The sequence below is a fragment of the Cervus elaphus genome, chromosome 24 (assembly GCF_910594005.1).
Source record: "Cervus elaphus chromosome 24, mCerEla1.1, whole genome shotgun sequence".
In the NCBI taxonomy this organism is placed as follows: domain Eukaryota; kingdom Metazoa; phylum Chordata; class Mammalia; order Artiodactyla; family Cervidae; genus Cervus; species Cervus elaphus.
The window spans coordinates 13,335,649-13,349,235 of NC_057838.1; the positions used below are offsets into that span (position 1 = coordinate 13,335,649).

Genomic DNA, 13,587 nt, shown 5'->3' on the forward strand with positions numbered 1-13,587 from the left:
AAATCCAGGATGATTTTGTCTCAAGATCTTTTAATTAGATCTGCAAAACCCTGTGTCTGAGCTCACATTCTGGGTTTCTGGGTAGACGTGAAATTTTGGAGACACTATTCAGCCCAGTGGCTGATGTGGGGGAGGAGGTCATTAGCCTGGCATAGGCTTCACTGAACACACACTCTTTCCTGGAGGTATATTCATGTCCTGATCTCTGACCTCAGAAATTCTTCCTTAGTCTCCTCCCTGATAATCTGAGGCAGGAGACTCACCAAATTTATCCCCCTCCACTCCAGGCAGTCTCTAGTACCTTGCTGAGCTTGCTCTACTTTTTTTTAACACCTTTTGCTTCCTGGGAAGATCTGGTTTATATACTTGTTTACTTGACACTGGGAGGGAGGTGAGCTCTGTTAGTCGTGTGCCGACTGCTGCCCACGTGGGGCCAGGCGTCCAGAATGCCGCACGCCTGAGCTGTCTGCTCCTGCCTGATGGGAGAGCGCAGCTCTCCAGGTGCCCCGATGTTTAGCATTCTAATCGTCTTGTGTCAATTTGCAGCTTCACAAAAGTGAATTTTTATGTGAGGGGACACACGGCCTTGGCAAGTTCTGCCCAGTTACAGGACTGAGCATGTAACTCTGGGGGAGTCACAGCTCAGTTCTGGCTTTTACCAGGCAAGTTGTCTTGGTGGTAAAGAACCCACCTGCCAGTGCCGGAGGCATAAGAGACATTGGTTCGATCCCTGGGTCGGGAAGAATCCCCTGGAAGAGGAAATGGCTACCCACTGCAGTATTCTTACTTGAAGAATCCCATGAACAGAGGAGCCTGGCGGGCTACAGCCCATCAGGTCACAAGAAGTTGAACACAGCTTGGGGACTGAGCAGGCGAGTTGTCTCTGCACCTGGTCTCCGAGGTTGAGCCGAGACAGAGAAGACAGTCCACGGAGCCCCTGCGAAGCGCCTGCTCAGACCCCAGGATGCAGCCCATGCTCACTCCTCTGGTTTTTCCCCGCACTTTGACTGATTTAGGTTAGTGACTAAAATCTCAGCTGAAACATTATCATATTCTAGTCCTATATCGACTCTCTTTCCTTAGAGCAGCATCTCCTGGTTTTGTTCCTTTCTTATTCATGAGGTTTTCCCCTTCTTTCTTTGGCAACCCCACATTCCGATCTGCCTGGGCACAGAGACTGTATAGGAAGCTCGTTTGACCCCAAAGTCAGCCTTCTACGGCCTGAGGAAGAGCCAACACCTGACCATGGCAGGTCCTGCCCACCGCAGGACAACTCCGCTCTGCCCCGACCCTGCTCAGCCCTGAGTTTCCAAAGTTCCTGAGTTGAGTTCCCAGGGCCTGAGACTTTCCCAGAATAGTGCTCTATATAATATTATTCAGAATTTCACCCTGTTATTTAAATCCACGGCTCTGCCTGTTGTACTCTGTTTAAGATCATTTTCCTCTGAAGTCATTCACGCTGCAGCTGTTGTTAACTTTTGTCTATGATGGCGCTGCTTTCTGCTTCAGCAGAGAAACCTCACCATTGTACTTGCACGCTGTATCAATGCACCATCTATCCTGCCAGGATAGGAAAGTAATGCTCTCCTCAATTGTAAGGAGAGAAATTTGCTGTTGGGTTGGTTACTATTTACCTTAAGTGTTAAACAGTTTTCTTTGTAAAACTTAGAAGTGAAACTACCCAGGAACACTTAGTGGCTGACCAGAAACTAAACTTGCTGGTATTTTCAAAGTGGGATTTATTGACTTATAAATGTCCTCACTGATTCACAAAGGCACAGCCTCTCTTGAGAAGTTTTCCAAACATTGCTGGTGAGGCAGGCACTATTACACAGGTTTACTGTCCTCCCTAAACTGTTAGGAAGACAAGTAAAAGTATATCACCCAGGCACAAGGAAAAAGAAAAGCAGCACAGGTAGCCTGGGGGGAATTCTTGCTGGGGTTGGGAGGCCAGAGGCGCCCTTCCATACAGGGGTAGGGTAGATTCTAGACTCAGGTCTCAGCAGGCTGTGGTCCCATCACCCGCTGCATGATCCCCCCGTCCTAAGCTCTCACTCACTGGGTGTAACTTAGGTGCTTCAGAAAGTGTGTCCATTCTTTCTGGCTACTTAAACTAGCTAGTCAATCCCAAAATAATTAGATGTGATGATAGTGTCATAAAATCTTAGAATCCAAAAGATGCTGCTGGACTTCAATTTAGAGAGCACTGCTTCTGTGCCAGGCTGTTCCTTGGAGCACCACAGAACGTACACTGCGAATCCTATGTAAGTCAGCTCCCCGGCCTCTCATTAATTTACCGTTTTCTCCAGCCTTTGGGACAGCAGAGCTTTCTTTCACCTAACCTGGATTAAGATCTCACAGAAGTTAGTTTTCAGGGAGATAAGTTTCAGATCTTGACCAGGCCCCAGTGAGATTTGAAGGCAGCTGTGGGGGAAGGGACATCTGGGGGAGAGGCTGTCGGAAAGAAACTGACCACAACTTGGTAAGCACCAGACTGCACCTAGTGCATTCTATAAGGTGAGACTTGACAAGAATGAACTTCAAAAGGCATTCCATTCAAAGGATCCATTTATTAAGCACGCAGGATACTTAGTCTGGTCTCAGTGCATTTGAAAATGCCCCAGGTGTTTTCACTGTTCACACTTTTATAGGAGTTCTCAGGTCGTGTGAACAGCTAAGAGAAGACCCACCCAGGGTAGGGGAGGAAGGTGGTCCTGTGGAGAGAATGAAAATCGTGCTGGCAAAGGAGCTGTCATCCGTCACCCTCACTCGTGTGGGAGACGCTGACCATCCCTTGCAGCTCACAGGCACAGCCTCCTGTTTTGGCCCAGGGGACTCTGGCCTTTGCACCGAGGTCTGCCCTCCTTCCCCACACCTCCCAGGTTTCCTGTTCTCCAGATCAGGACTCCTAAAGGTGAGGTTCCAGGCAGCCCCAGCCCCGCTGACTAACTATGCAGCTTAAGGGTGGTGATTCAGCCTCCAGCCTCCCTCCACGAGGCCAGAGAAGACTCCTCCTAAGAGCTGATTCACCTGCAAAGCACACAGCTGTGTAACACCCCTGCGCACCAGGACCACAGACAGGACAGAGACAGACAGCAGATCCAGTCACCAGATATTTTCAGTTATTTGGATTTTTTTTCATTCTTACATTGCTCCATAAAAGATTACAGTTGAGCTTAACCTAAATGATCACTTTACATTAAGTCCTTATGAAGCCAAAAGTTGCTATATGATTAAAGCATATTCATCAACTCTTAGACATTTCGTTTAGTTACTTCTTGAGCATTTATCTGTCAGGGTCCAGTATCATGTGAAATATATATATAATTAAGACAGAATTTCTTATCTCCCCAAACTTATGAACAGGTAAGGAAAACAGATCCATACAGAGCTAACAGTACAGGAGGAAATGAGGGGGTCAGATCAGGAGAGGTGGGGACCAGACTCCCAGAGGTTGCTGAACAAGCCACATGGGGACCAGCAAGGTGGGCTCAGCCTGCCAGCCAAGCGCCAGGTATGGGGACGGCAGTGGTGAGGCAGGCGCCCCACACCCTCCGGAGTCCTGGACGTCTTGGTGCTGTGGACGGGAGTGAGAGCCAGGCCCTGCCCTGGGAGTTGTCTGAGGGAGCAGTGGGCAGTGACGGAGAGACGCTGAGGGCTGCTGAGAAACGAGGGGCAGGGCAGGAGGGGAGGGGATACCCCCCAGGGACCTGCAAGCCCAACTTCATCATGAAAGCCAAGGGCACCATGCAGGTATTTATTCATGATCTGACTTTTGGGGAAAGTATAGCAGGACATGGCAGCAGCCTAATTCAAGGTCATGGCAAAAAGGGTGGAGTAGAGAGGAAGGATTTGGCATCCAGGAGGAAATGGTGACAATCACAGCAGCGATGGACCATTACTGGGTGCTGTCCTAAGTGCTCCATAGGGATTACCTCATTTAATCCTCTGAGTAGCCCGTCTTACATGTGCAGAGAGTGAGGTAAGGGGCTTTAACTAACGTGCCAAGGTCTCAAGCATGTAAGCAGCAAGACCAAGATTTGATCCCTGGCATCCTTGCTCCCACGTCTGTGCTTTTCCCCAGCCCTGATGTCACAGGTCAGAGTGGAGCCCCCAGACCAGTGAGCCTAGCAAGCCTCCTGTCCCGACCCAGCAGAAGCTTGGTGTCTGAAACAGGACATTCTGACACTGGCTGCCTCTCCTAAGGGCAGGCTCAGTGGTGTGGAAGCTGTGCTTCACTGTACGCTGCCAGAGCCTTCTGCCTGCCCTCCACTTCCTACTTCTGCCATCTCCGTCGTCACCAGGTCACATCCCCCTCTTCCCCTCACTGTGGTTAAAAGTCTGCTAGAAACGCAGCTCGGGTCTGCCTCTCCCTCTGGGTTCCTGCTGAGAGCTGCAGGATGCGCAGTGCCTGGGAAAGCAGTCTGTGAATCAGACCCAACCCAGGCCTGCCTTCTGCTGCGAGTGTTGTGCCAGGAGCATTTTCATGTCCCTCGTGGAGTGTCCACCGCTCTCCTGTGCCTTCAGCTCCCAGCGTGACGGGGGCTCTTCAGATCCCCGTTTAACCTCATTGTTGCAACATCCATCTTCGCTGTCCTATGTTAACTGACAAAATAAATATATTCCCTTAAACTGAAGTGAGAACCTCAGAGGAGAACCAGGGAAATGCATTTCCAAGAGGCCTCACGAGGCTTAAGCCCTGGTGTTGCTTCCTGTGGTTCTGTTTGGATTCTGAGGGTTCACGAGCAGTGTCAGGGCTCTTATCTTCGGTGCTGGTTAAAATCTTCACTGTGTGGGGCACTGAAATGGCCTTTCAAGCCCTCTGTGTTGTGTGGGACAGAAAGCAAGGCATAGAGTTTCATGTAAGTTCAAAGGAGCTTAATCTTATCCTGTAATTATCTCTGACTTTTAAATCTCTGGCTGATTGGCTGTCTGCTCCAGAACACATAAACTGCTTTCTTCTCCCCTTCTCCGAGCCTTCTCTGAGAAAACATTGCTCTGGTCCTTTAAAGATCTCAGGAGTAGGAGGAGGGGTAGGGTGGAGGTACCTTCCATTGTTACATTTACACAGCAGCACAGAGGAGCAGTGACCGCACAAGAGACTGACCCAGACTTGCCCGTGAGTGTCCAGGAGTCTCCAGCAGAGGTGTGGGTCGGCGGTGGCCTGCTGCAGGGTCGGGGACACTGAGTGTCCCAGTGCATGCACAGGACCTTTTGAAGGAGGTCACCATTATCTTCATCACCTCCACCATGGTTTACTCTCAGGTCAAACAACAGGGAGGGAACACAGCCCCACCCATCAACAGGAAATTGGATTAAAGGTTTACTGAGCATGGCCCCGCCCATCAGAATAAGACCATTTCCCCCATAGTCTCTCCCATCAGGAAGCTTCCATAAGCCTCTTATCCTTCTCCATCAGAGAGCAGACAGAATGAAAACCACAATCACAAAAAACTATCTGATCACATGGACCACAGCCTTGTCTAACTCAATGAAACTATGAGCCACGCCATGTAGCGCCACCCTAGATGGACAGGTCATGGTGGAGAGTTCTGACAAAACATGGGCCACTGGAGAAGGGAATGGCAAGCCACTTCAGTATTCTTGCCTTGAGAACCCCATGAGCAGTATGGAAAGACAAAAAGATAGGACACTGGAAGAACCCCCAGATAGGTAGGTGCCCAATATGCTACTGGAGATCAGTGGAGAAATAACCCCGGAAAGAATGAAGAGACGGAGCCAAAGCAAAAACAACACCCAGTTGTGGATGTGACTGGTGATGGAAGCAAAGTCTGATGCTGTAAAGAACAGTATTGCCTAGGAACCTGGAATGTTAGGTCCATGAATCAGGGCAAATTGGAAATGGTCAAATAGGAGATGGCAAGAGTGAACACTGACATTTTAGGAATCAGTGAACTGAAATGGACTGGAATGGGTGAATTTAACTCTGATGACCATTATGTCTACTACTGTGGGAAAGAATCCCTTAGAAGAAATGGAGTAGCCCTCCCAGTCGACAAAAAGAGTCCAAAATGCAGTACTTGGGTGTAATCTCAAAAATGACAGAATGATCTTTGTTCGTTTTCAAGGCAAACCATTCAGTATCACAGTAATCCAAGTCTATGGCCCAACCAGTAATGGCGAAGAAGCTGAAGTTGAATTGCTCTATGAAGACCTACAAGAACTTCTAGAACTAACACCCCAAAAAGATGTCCTCTTCATTATAGGGAACTGGAATGCAAAAGCAGGAAGTCAAGAGATACCTGGAATAACAGGAAAATTTGGACTTAGAGTACAAAATGAAGCAGGCCAAAGGCTAACAGAGCTTTGCCAAAAGAATGCACTGGTCATAGTAAACACCCTCTTCCAACAACACAAGAGAAGACTCTACACATGGACATCACCAGCTGGTCATACCGAAATCACATTGATTATATTCTTTGCAGCCAAAGATGGAGAAGCTCTTTACAGTCAGCAAAAACAAGACCAGGAGCTGACTATGGCTCAGATCATGAACTCTTTATTGCCAAATTCAGACTTAAATTGAAGAAAGGAGGGAAAACTACTAGACCATTCAGGTATGATCTAAATCAAATCCCTTACGATTATACAGTGGAAGGGACAAATACATTCCTGGGATTAAATCTGATAGACAGAGTGCCTGAAGAACTACGGACAGAGGTTTGTGACATGGTACAGGAGGCAGTGATCAAGACCATCCCCATGAAAAAAAAATGCAACAAGGCAAATGGTTGTCTGAGGAGGCCTTCCAAATAGCCGAGAAAAGAAGAGATGCTAAAGGCAAAGGAGAAAAGGAAAGATATACACATTTGAATGCAGAGTTCCAAAGAATAGCGAGGAGAGATAAGAAAGCTTCCCTTAGAGATCAATGCAAAGAAATAGAGGAAAACAATAGAAGGGGAAAGACTAGAGATCTCCTCAGGAAAATTAGTGATACCAAGGGAACATTTCATGCAAAGATGGGCACAATAAAGGACAGAAATGGTATGGACCTAACAGAAGCAGAAGATATTAAGAAGAGGGGCAAAAATACACAGAAGAACTGTACAACAAAGATCTTAATGACACAGATAACCATAACAGTGTGATCATACACCTAGAGCCAGACATCCTGGAATGCAAAGTCAAGTGGGCCTTAGGAAGCATCACTATGAACAAAGCTAGTGGAGGTGATGGAATTTCAGCTCATCTATTTCAAATCCTAAAAGATGACGCTGTTAAAGTGCTGCACTCAACGTGCCAGCAAATCTGGAAAACTCAGCAGTGGCCACAGGACTGAAAAAGGTCAGTTTTCATCCCAATCCCAAAGAAAGGTAATGCCAAAGAATGTTCTAACTATTGCACAATTGCAGTTAACTCACACGCTAGCAAAGTAATGCTCAAAATTCTCCAAGCCAGGCTTCAACAGTACATGAACTTCCAGGAAGTTCAGGATGTTCAAGATGTTCAAGCTGGGTTTAGAAAAGGCCAAAGAACCAGAGATCAAATTGCCAACATCCGTTGGGTCATTGAAAAAGCAAGTGAATTCCAGAAAAATATCTACTTCTACTTTATTGACTGCGTCAAAACTTTTGACTGTGTGGATCACAGTAAACTGTAGAAAATTCTTCAAGAGATGGAAATACCAGACAACCTCACCTACCTCCTGAGAAATCTGTATGCAGGTCAAGAAACAACAGTTAGAACCAGACTGGAACAGTAGACTAGTTCCAAATCAGGAAAGGAGTACATCAAGGCTGTATATTGTCACCCTGCTTATTTAATTTATATGCAGAGTACATCATGCGAAATGCCAGGCTGGATGAAGCAGAAGCTGGAATCAGGATTTCCAGGAGAAATATCAAAAACCTCAGATACACAGATGACACCACCCTTACGGCAGAAAGCAAAGAAGAACTGAAGAGCCTCTTAATGAAAGTGAAAGAGGAGAGCAAAAAAGCTAGCTTCAAACTCCGCATTCAGGAGACTAAGATCATGGCATCCAGATGGCACATAGATGGGGAAGCAGTGGAAACAGTGAAAAACTTTATTTTGGGGGGCTCTAAAATCACTGCAGATGGTGACTGCAGCCATGAAATTAAAAGTTGCTTGTTCCTTGGAAGAAAAGCTCGACCAATCTAGACAGCATATTAAAAAGCAGAGACATTACTTTGCCAACAAATGTCCATCTAGTCAAGGCTATGGTTTTTCCAGTGATCATGTATGGATGTGAGAGTTGGACTGTAAAGAAAGCTGAGCACCAAAGAATTGATGCTTTTGAACTGTGTTGTTGGAGAAGACTCTTGAGAGTCCCTTGGACTGCAAGGAGATCCAACCAGTCCATCCTAAAGGAGATCAGTCCTGGGTGTTCACTGGAAGGACTGATGCTGAAGCTGAAACTCCAATACTTTGGCCACCTGATGGGAACAGCTGACTCATTAAAAAGACCCTGATGCTGGGAAAGATTGAAGGCAGGAGGAGAAGGGGATGATAGTGGATGAGATGGTTGGATGGCATCACTGATTTGATGGACATGAGTTTGAGCAAGCTCCAGGAGTTGGTGATGGACAGAGAAGTCTGGCATGCTGCAATTAATGGGATCACAAAGATTCGGACATGACTGAGTGAACTGAACCGAATGCTGGGGTGTTGGGGTATTTTCTGGCATCTGGGTATCTGGCATTTGGCAGTCTCTATGGCAGCAGGCAAGTTTCACTTGGAGACCCCAGCATGAAATTATGGACACAGTTCCAGTGGTGGCCTCAGAACACTTGGTTTGTGTAGCACCAGCTCAGTCTGGGGACCTGGGTCAGCTCTCGGGGCAGTTGTGTGGGTGCTGGGCCTGGCGGTACCTGGAGAGGTTTCTTTGCAGGTGAGTTTGCTATGCCTGACTTGGAACTGTCAGCTGCCATTATCACTCATTCACCCCCTCATTCTTCTTCAACAAGCTGTTATAAAAAATGTATCCTGTGTACCAGATTCTCTATTGGGCATATAAAGAGGCAGAGTGGAAGTTCACAATGGTAGTTAATTGTAGCTGGAAATGCCCTCTGCCGTCCTCCCTGTGGGGCTTAGTGAACCCCACAGGGGACAAGGCTGATGCTAGAAACCCCGTGAAGGTGGAGAGGAGCCAAGGAGTAGAAGGTCTCCTGTGTTTGGAAGCCCTGCTGCTTTCTCCGTCTCCATACTCCATCCCTAAATAACTATTCCTAACCTGGAAGAGCTGCTCCAGGGAAGCACCTGCCAGTTTCCTCTTGAGTAGACATGAGCCGATTAACCTTATTTCCTGGCATCTGAGAAATCTTAGGAAGGGAAGCATTTAAATCAAACAGCATCTTCAACATTCAGGAGCTTTCTAAATCATACAGAGGAGACTTGGAAATCAGTCACCTTTTTCCAAGAAAGAAAAACACGAAAGGCCGCAAAAATAGCCCTCCAAGACTAATTCCTGGTAATGTCTTTGTAAGACCCTATCTTATGGGGCTTCACTGGTGACTCAGACAGTAAAGAATCTGCCTATAAGAGACCTGGGTTCGATCCCTGGGTTGGGAAGATCCCCTGAAGAATTCCATGGACAGAGGAGCCTGGTGGGACTCCATGGGATCACAAAGAGTCGGACGAAAAGAGTGACTTTCATTCACTCACTCATCTTCCTAATTTTTCATTTTGCTTTGATATGACAAGCTAATTTTTAGTTTTTACCTACTATGTATTAAAAGGAAGTAAAGAATTTACCAGAAAATTTGGGATCTACTCTTATCTACAGGTGTTCCCTACACTTGCACTAAAATGAAGAGAGCTGTGTACAAAAAGCTTAAGAGTAATGAAGAGTTGGTTGAACCCATTCATTTCTATTTTTTGCCCCTCAATAAGCATTTCCATGGTGCCTGCCCTTCGCTAGAGAGTTCATGAGTGTCAGCTGTAAAGAAGGCTGGACGTGTGGTCCACTTCCCGGACTGGAGAGAGGAGAGGTGCTTCTGTGAATAAGCGGGAGAGAATGTGGTCCCAACAACACAGGCTTCTCCTGCCTGCCAGGCCTGGCCCAAGAGCGAGGGCTGCCAAGCTTGTGACAGCAGGTTAGACCTTGGGAGGATCCAGGGAGTTTAGCTCACCTGGGCGGGCATCAAGCCAGAAGTAGGGGCAGGAAGTGACCCCACCTGTCGGGGAGGAAGGGCAGATAACAAAGACACCAAGGAGGCTGTGGACAAGGACGCGAGGTCAGGCTCACAGTCAGCCCTTCATACCCACGGTTCTGCATCTGCAGAATCAGCCAACGTGGATCAAAAATACCTGGGGAGAAAATTCCAGAAAGCTAAAAGCAAAAAAAAAAAAACCCAAAACTTGAACTTGCTGGGCAGCAGGCAACTGTTTACATAGCATTTACACTGTATTTACAACTAGTTACATTGTATGAGGTATTATAAGTAACCTAGAGATGATTTAAAGGATGCAAGAGGATGTGTGTATGTTACATACAAATTCTGTGCTATTTTTCATAAGGGACTTGAATATTTATGGATTTTAGTTGGGAGGTGGCAGGGGGAGGGGTTCCTGGAACCAGTTTCATGGGTACCAAGGGACTGTGTATCTGAGAATTCACTAAATGTCAGGCACTGTGCTGGGTGCTTCTCAAAAATACTCTTTCTCTTCCAGCCTTCTTTTTTTAAATATTAGAATCCATTTATTAGTTTTTTAAAAATTCAAATTACAGAGCACAAAAGACAATTTTGTGTCTATTTTTATAATATTTTTGGGATTTTTCTAAAAAGCAGGTCTCCATACAGTTAGTGAGAACAGAAACTCTCTCTTGACATAGTTCATTAAACAAAACTGGAACACAAGCCAATTAACTTGTTTTATTCCATGAAGATAGAATGAAAGGTTATATGAGCTTTCACAACTGGGACAACCAAAAGAGAACTATCAGCGATTCATCGTATCCAAATAGAGGACAATTTTCAGCACAGATTAGTTCCTCAGATTTGTTCATTCTGAAGGCCTCGTGGCAATTTATAGGGCAGACTGTATTTCCCTATGTATATAAATCCTGAACCCAGGGAAGTGTATGTAGAGAGTAATAGCCTCTTTGGGCTAGTAGGTGGTCAGGGAGCAGGGTGGGGTAAATACCAAAGTCATCTCTTAACATAAAAGCATGGCAGTAAACAAGTGTTTGTAATATCAGTGACACATACATTAAACATTAATCTGAATTTTTCTAGATTTCTATGCATATTGGCATATTATTCAAATACTGATGATGTTAATGGGAAAAGAATTCCAGTTTTATGAGTATTAAATAATACCTAAGATTTCTCCAGATAAACTACTGAGGCTCTCTTAAGAACAGAAGCAATTTGAGAAAAGCAAATTTTTTTTTTAATTGGAGTATAATTGCTTTACAATGTTGTGATAGTTTCTGCTATACGGCAAAGTGAGTCAGTTACATGTATACATGTATCCACTCTTAGATTCCTTCCCATCTAGGCCACCACAGATCCTTGAGTAGAGTTTCCTGTGCTACACAGGAGGTTCACGTTAGTTATCTGTTTCACATATAGTAGTGTGTAGTCAATCCCAATCTCCCAATTCATCCCTTCCCACTTACTTTCCATGCATTTATTCACTACATCTGTCACTCTGTTTCTGCTTTGCAAATAAGTTCATCTGTTTCATTTTCTAGAGTCCATTATATTACACAATGTTTGTTTTTCTCTTTCTGACTTGCTTCATCCTGTATGACCGTCTCTAGGTCCATTCACGTCTCTACAGATGGCGTTTCATTCCTTTTATGGGCTGAGTAATATTCCACAGTATAAATGTTCCATGTCTTCTTTTTCCATTCCTCTGTTGATGGACATTTAGGCTCCTTCCATGTCCCAGCTATTATAAATAGTGATGCAGTGAATTTCAAGATTCATACATCCTTTCAGATCATAATTTTCTCTGGATTTATGCCCATAACTGAGATTGCTGGGTTATATGGTACCTCTATTTTTAGTTTTTTAAGAAACCTCCATACTGTTCTCCATAGTAGCTGCACCAATTTACATTCCCACCAACAGTGTCAGAGGGTTTCCTTTGCTCCACACCCTCTCCAACATTTATTGTTTATAGATTTTTTGATAATGGCCATTCCAACTGGTCTGAAGTGATACCTCATTGTAGTTTTAAATTTTATTTTTCTAATAATTAGTAATGTTGAGCATCTTTTCATGTGCCTCATGGCCACCTGTATGTCTTCTTTAGAGAAATGTCTATTTAGATCTCTGCCCCCCCTATTTTTTATGGGGTTGCTTGTTTTTTGATATTGAGCTGCATCAGCTGCTTATATATTTTGAAGATTAAACCTTTGTCAGTTGCTTCATTTGCAAATATTTTCTCCCATTCTAAGGACTGTCTTTTGTTTTTGCTTATGATTTCCTTTGCTATGCCAACGCTCTTGTTTAAGTAGATCCCATTTGTTTATTTTTGTTTGTATCTTCATTAGGAGGTGGATCAAAAAGATCTTGCTGTGCTTTATGTCAAAGAATGTTCTGCCTGTGTTTTCCTCTAAGGGTTTTATAGTGGCGAGCCTTATACTTAGTTCTTTAACCCATTTTGAGTTCATTTTTGTGTATGGTATTGGGAGTGTTGTAACTTCATTCTTTTACCTGTAGCTGTCCAGTTTTCCTAGCACCACTTATTGAAGATACTGTCTTTTCCTCATTGTATAGCCTTTCCTCCTTCATCGTAGATTTGGTGACCATAGGTACATGGGTTTATCTCTGAGCTTTCTGTCCTATACCATTGAGCTATATTTCTGTTTTTGTGCCAGTACCATAGTGTCTTGATGACCATAGCTTTCTAGTATAGTCTGAAGTCAGGGAGCCTGATTCCTCCAACTCCATTTTTCTTTCTCAAGATTCCTTTGGTTATTCAGAGTCTTTTGTGTTTTCATACAAATTGTAAAATTTTTGTTCTAATTCTGTGAAAAATGCCATTGGTAACTTAATAGGGATTGCATTGAATCTGTAGATTGCTTTGGGTAGTATAGTCATTTTCACAATATTGATTATTTCCATTTGAGAACATGGTGTTTCTCTCCATGTGTTTGTGTCATCTTTGATTTCTTTCATCAGTGTCTTATAATTTTCTGCATGCAGGTCTTTTGCATCCTTACAGGCTTGATTCTGATTAGAACAGTTATGGAGGCAGCCAGGGAGAGGGTGGGGATTGGTACTTTGTAAAAGCAAATTCAGTAGCCATGTGCTTTCAGTTTAAAAAGAGAGAAAAATAAAACTGGACAAAAACCTTCGCTGGTAGTGAACCATGTAAGTTAGGCCAGGACAGTGTGATGAGGGCCCTGGGCCCTGGGGAGGCAGTGCCCCATGTGAACTGGCCCAGGGTGGCCAGGCCAGGCAAGAGGCAGCAGCCATTCTGGGCAGCGTGTGGCCAGGTTTTGGCCCTACAGCGGGGCTCCTTCTCTGTCACTGGCCTCTTCTACTGTTCATTTGAGCTTGAAACTCGAATAACTGGATGGAGAGAAGTTAGCAAGCCAGCTTTACCTTTGCCGCTTTACCTCTTCATCCTTGGAGCGGATCGACGGTC

The 13,587-nt window shown here is 45.0% G+C and overlaps 1 protein-coding gene across 1 annotated transcript in view; it reads left to right on the forward strand.

Moving 5' to 3' along the window:
• The window catches only part of EGFR (epidermal growth factor receptor), a 215,023-nt gene that overhangs the window by 185,577 nt on the left and 15,859 nt on the right, over nt 1-13,587 (forward strand). The window lies entirely within an intron of this gene.